A 6,293-nucleotide genomic window follows, 5' to 3' on the forward strand; every position below is an offset into this window, starting at 1 on the left:
TCTCATGTGGGCATTTATTGCTATAAATTTCCCTCTAGTCACTGCTTTAAATGTGTCCCATAAGATCTGGTACATTGTGTCTTCATTCTCATTGGTTTCAAAGAACATTTTTATTTCTGCCTTCATTTCATTGTTTATCCATTTGTCATTCAGGAGCAAGTTGTTCAGTTTCCATGTGATTGTGCAATTTTGAATGTTTTTCTTAATCCTGAGTTCTAATTTGATTGCTCTGTCATCTGAGAGACTGTTTGTTATGATTTCCATTATTTTGCATTTGCTTAGGAGTGATTTACTTCCAATTATATGGTCAGTTTTGGAGTAAGTGCAATGTGGTGCTAGGAAGAATGTGTATTCTGTGGATCTGGGGTGGAGTGTCCTGTAAATGTCTATTAGGTCTGCTTGGTCCAAATCTGTATTCAAGTCCTGGATATCCTTGTTGACTTTGTCTCGTTGATCTGTCCAGTACCACCAGCGGAGTGTTAACGTCTCCACTGTTATTGTGTGGGAGTCTAAGTCTCTTTGTAGGTCTTTAAGAACTTGCTTTATGTATCTGGGTGCTCCTGCACTGGGTGCATATATATTTAGGATAGTTAGTTCTTCTTGTTGCATTGATCCTTTTACCATTATATAATGCCTTTCTTTGTCTCTTTTGATCTTTGTCGGTTTAAAGTCCTTTTTATCAGAGACTAGGATTGCTATCCCTGCTTTTTTTTTGCTCTCCATTTGCTTGGTAAATCTTCTTCCATCCCTTTATTTTGAGTCTATGTGAGTTTTTGCATGTGAGATGGGTCTCCCGAATATAGAAAACTGATGGGTCTTGACTTTTTATCCAGTTTGCCAGTCTGTGTCTTTTGATTGGGGCATTTAGGCCATTTACATTAAATGTTAATATTATTATGTTTGAATTTGATCCTGCCATTTCATTACTGGCTGGTTGTTTTGCCCATTAGTTGACGTGGCTTCTTCATTGCATTGTTGTTCTTTACCATTTGGTACGTTTTTTTTGCAGTGGCTGGTTCCGGTTGTTCCTTTCCCTGTTTAGTACTTCCTTCAGTAGCTCTTCTAAGAAGGGTCTTGTAGCAATTAAATCTCTCAGCAATTGCTTGTCTGTAAAGAATTTTATTTCTCCTTCACTTATGAAGCTTAGTTTGGCCAGATATGAAATTCTGGGTTGAAAGTTCTTTTCTTTAAGATATTGAATATTGGCCCCCACTCCCTTCTAGCTTGCACGGTTTCTGCTGAGAGATCCACTATGAGTCTGATGGTCTTTCCTTTGTGGGTGTCTCAACCTTTCTCTCTGGCTGCCCTTAGGATTTTTTCCTTCATTTCAACCCTGGTGAATCTGACAACTATGTGCCTTGGGGTTGCTCTTCTTGAGGAATATCTTTGTGGTGTTGTCTGTATTTCCTGGATTTGAATGTTGGCCTGCCTTGTTAGGTTGGGAAGTTCTCTTGGATAATATCTTGAAGAGTGTTTTCCAACTTGGATTCATTCTCCCTGTCACATTCAGGTATGCCAGTAAAGCGTAGATTAAATCTTTTCACATAATCCCATAGCTCTTGGAGGCTTTGTTCATTTTTTTTCACTCTTTTTTTCTCTAATCTTGCCTTCTCATTTTATTTCATTGATTTGATCTTCTATCTCTGATATCCCTTCTTCTGCTCGATTGATTCAGTTGTTGAAACTTGTGTATGCCTTGCGAAGTTCTCGTGCTGTGTTTTTCAGCTCCATCAAGTCATTTATGTTCTTCTCTAAGTTGGTTATTCTAGTTAGCATTTCGTCTAACCTTTTTTCAACATTTTCAGTTTCTTTGCATTGGGTTAGAACATGGTCATTTATCTCAGAAAGCTTTGTTATTACCCACCTTCTGAAGCCTGCTTTTGTCAACTCATCAGATTCATTCTCTTTTTTTGTTCCCTTGATGGTGAGTAGTTGTGATCCCTGGGAGGGGAAGAGGTGTTTTGTTCTTTGGTGGTTTCATCCTTTTTGCAATGTTTTTTTTCCCCCCCATCTTTGTGGATTCATCTCCCTTTAATCTTTGAAGTTGGTGATTTCAGGAGGAGTCTCTGAGTGGACGTTTTTTTCTGTTGAGGTTAGAGCTGTATCTTTTTTGTCCTGTAGAGGGCGCTGCTGGGCTCTCTGGGGTTCAGTTGGGTTGTTGGGTGGGTGGTCCTTCCCTGGGGTTTGTTTGCAGGTGAGATTGGCCCCGCCTTCCCAATGGCGTCTCCCCTTCCCCAGCTGGATCTTCCTGGCTGGGGTCATGCTGGTGTATTTGCTGCCTAGCTGTCTAGCAGGGCTTCAGTTTGAGTTCTGCGGAGGTGGGGCCTGCCAGGCCTTATGGGCTGTTTCCCTGCTTTCGACTCTGCCTCCCTCTGTGGGACAGTCCCCCGCTGGCGTTAGTCCAAACTCCCGTCCAGGTCCCTGCCACAACTTGCCACCCAGGGAGGGAGGTAGCTGCTGCTCAGATTTGCATCGACTACCCACCACGTCCCACCATCTGGCAGGGCTCTCGTAGACCGTGGGTTGCAGGAAGGATGAGGTAAGCATAGGATCCGATTCGGAGCACCGAGGGGGTGAAGTTCCCCAACCCTGCGAGCTGGCTGCACGTTTCAGGTGGGGACGCACCCCCTCCATCTCCATTTGCCCCCATGGGCATCTCTTGCTCTGTGGCTCCTTCCCTAGGCCTATTTTCAGAGCCCCTATCTGTCCCACAAAAATGAACCCGGCACCTCATTTGGAATCGTGAAGTCCTCTAGCCCTCTGCCTCTCATTCACTTGGTGCTTCATTCCGCAGGCTTCTCTCCGCCATCTTGGCGCCGCGCCCCCCCCCATTCTTCCTTTACTGTTCATTTGTATTAAGGGAATATCTTCAAATGTAACTTAACTTAACTAACTTCTTTACTATTTTTTTCCCACTATGTTCTTTTAGCTTTTTAAATGATTGCTCTGAGTTTACCCTATACATCTTGTCAGAATCAACTTCTGATTTATAGTATTAGTAGCTTAATTCCAATAATATGTAGAAACATTATGCTTATATTTCTTTTCCCTTTATTCTCTTTTCCCCCTTCTTTGTTGCAAAATCATCATACATATTAGATCTATTAATTTTACAAACCCAACAATACATTTTGTATTACTGTTTTACCATCTGTCTCCACTGTCTTAGTCCAGTAGAGCTTTGCTTTCACATACCTCCTTTGTGCATTACTGGCAAATATATAATATATACATATATATATATATCCTACACATTTATATATTATAGACCCCAAAATACATATACATATTATTTTATATTAACTTTTAAAGTCAGTTAAGAGAGGGGAGAAAAATTTGCATTTAAACTATCTTTTATAATTACATAGCTACCTGTGCTGTTTGTTGTGTGTGAATTCAAATTACCTTTTGTGGTCATTTTTTTCTCAGCCTGAAAACCTTCTTTTAGTATTTCTTGTAAGGCAGTCTGCTAGCAACAAATTCTCTCACATTTTGTTTATCTGGGGAAGTCTATATTTTGCCTTCATTTTTAAAAGAAAGATTTGCTGGATATAGAATTCTTCATTTATAGTTGTGGTTGTTTTTATTAGAGTCATTTTTCTCTTTATCTTTAATTCAGCATTTGTACTATGACGTCTGTTTAGTATCTCTTTGCACTTATTCATCCGATTTGAAGTTTGTTGAGCTTCCTGGATGTGTAGGTTACTGTTTTTGATATTCTCTATTTGATGCAATATGGTCATCATACCTTCATTTCGCTCTGTGAACGTGCTTATAACAGGTCTTTTGAGATCTTTTTTCATTTTTTTTGAGACAGGGTCTCACTTTGTCACCTAGGCTGGAGCACAGTGGTGTGATCACAGCTCCGCAGCTCACTACAGCCTCAATCTCCGGGGCTCTAGTGATCCTCCCACATCAGCCCTGCAAAGCACTGAGATTACAGGCACGCCCAGCCTGTGTCTTGTCATTCTTAAAGGTAGTTTCTTTTTCTTCTTTTTTTCAGGTGTGTGGATCATATTTTACTTTCTTGTTTGTTTGCATGCCTTGTCATTTTTTGTCAGCAACTAGACATTTTAGATAATATATTCTACTGACTCTGGGTATTGGTCTTCCACTCCTCCAGAAATTATTATTGTTATTTGCTTACTGATTTTTCTTTTTACTGACTAGCTGGTTTATTTTCATGAAGTAAAGTTGACACTTTAACAAAGTAGGGGTTATGGGCATTGACTGCCTAGGCAGTAAAAAAAATTGTGTATAACCTTTGATGCCCCAAAACTTTACTTACGGCCCACCATTGACCAGAAGCCTTACTGATAGCATAGCTAGTCAATGAACATGTATTTCGTATGTTATATGTATTACATACTATACTCTTACAAAAAAACAAGTTAAAGAAAACAACATTTGATTAAGAAAATCCTGAGGAAGAGAAAACCCATTTACTATCCATTAGGCGGAAGTAGATCATCGTAAAGGTCTCCATCCCCATCATCTTCATGTGGACTATGCTGAGGAGGAGGAAGAATAGGGGTCAGTCTTGTCTCAAGGCTGGCAGAGGTGGAAGAAAATTCATGCATAGGTGGACTCACAGAGTTCAAACAACGAACTGTGTTGTCCAAGGGTCAAGTGTGTATTTTTCCTCCCACAGTGTTAAGCTTCTTATATTGCTCCCTAAAGAAGTTCAGCTTTGGATATGCCCTCCGTTTGCTGGGATGACAGTGGCTTTGCTAGGGATCTCTGGCACTTCCCTAACCACATCCAGCTGTTAAGCTCCATTAATTGGTGGCCAGTTGCTCTATTGTTTTCAACAATGTCCTGGGGCATAAATTGTTCCACAAACTAATCCAATTAAATCCCGGCTCCTTTGAAAGAATAGTTTCTGAGGTCAGTGTTTGCTATTTGTTCTGACCCCAGAAGGGTTCCTTCCTGGTGGTTTATGCTGGGTTCTCTCCTGCAGACTAGCTTTTCCCCAACTGCCCTTCACCACAACCTCCACTGTTTTTTGAAAGCATCCTTAGGCTTGCTTTTCTCCAAGTTCTGTTGAAAATGAAGTCTGTTCCTTTGGGAAGAGATTAAGATTTATCTGAGATAATTAAGAGATTAAGAACTATCTTTTATTCTGAACTGCTTCTTCTCCCCTTCCTGGCAACAAAATATCTGAACCAGAGCTCTGGAGCTGGGGTGGAAACAATGACAAGCTTTCCCCTGAGTGACCCCCCTCCCACCTTCCCCATCCAGGAGCTTGGTGCTTGGTGGAGGAGTTGCAGGTAGCTAGTGGTCTTCTTAACTTCATGGAAACACCACTTCAAGAGCCGGGGCAAAAGTGACCAGGGCCACAATCTTTTTGGGATGTCACACCCAAGGTAGAGCCTCCTTCCATGAGGAGGGGGTAGGGGTGGCAGCCCCCACCTCTCAAGCATTCATCTGAGATAGCCTCAGTAACTGGGGGCTGGGGGAAGGATGAAGAACACTGCCATCCTACTCCTACCTGGAAGGAGGCCCTCTGCACTGGGAGGAGAGGAGACCTGTGTTTTGACAGTAGCTGTCTGGAGGGAAATCGCCACCCTGCTGAGCTGGGAGTAGGGAGGAAAGAAGTGGTCTTGGTTCGAATCCCACAGATTCACCTCTCCTACCAAATTAGTAAATTTTCTTGAATCCAGCTTCTTCCCTTTGCTATTTTTCCTTGAGGCTATTCCAGAAGCCCTAAATGGCTATTTTCACCAGTTTCCGTGGAGGGGTGGGTCAGGGGCTCCTCATACTGTCATGCTGGAAACTGATCTTACTCAGAGTAATTTTTTTTTATTGCATTTTAGGTTTTGGGATACATGTGAAGAACATGCAAGATAGTTGCATAGGTACACACATGGCAGTGTGATGTGCTGCCTTCCTCCCCATCACCTATATCTGGCATTTTTCCCCATGCTATCTCTCCCCAACTCCCCACCCCCCACTGTCCCTCCCCTATTTCCCCCCAACAGACCCCAGTGTGTAGTGCTCCCCTCCCTGTGTCCATGTGTTCTCATTGTTCAACACCCGCCTATGAGTGAGAACATGCAGTGTTTGATTTTCTGTTCTTGTGTCAGTTTGCTGAGAATGATGGTTTCCAGGTTCATCCATGTCCCTACAATGGACATGAACTCATCATTTTTGATGGCTGCATAATATTTCATGGTGTATATGTGCTACATTTTCCAGAGTAATTTTAAGTAAGTAGCTATTACCAATACCATTTTGTATAAGTAACAAGGACATAGCTTTCTAGCACTGCATTCTTCATGGTGATATAGGAG

Source organism: Callithrix jacchus, chromosome 1 (genome assembly GCF_049354715.1).
Source record: "Callithrix jacchus isolate 240 chromosome 1, calJac240_pri, whole genome shotgun sequence".
NCBI lineage: Eukaryota > Metazoa > Chordata > Mammalia > Primates > Cebidae > Callithrix > Callithrix jacchus.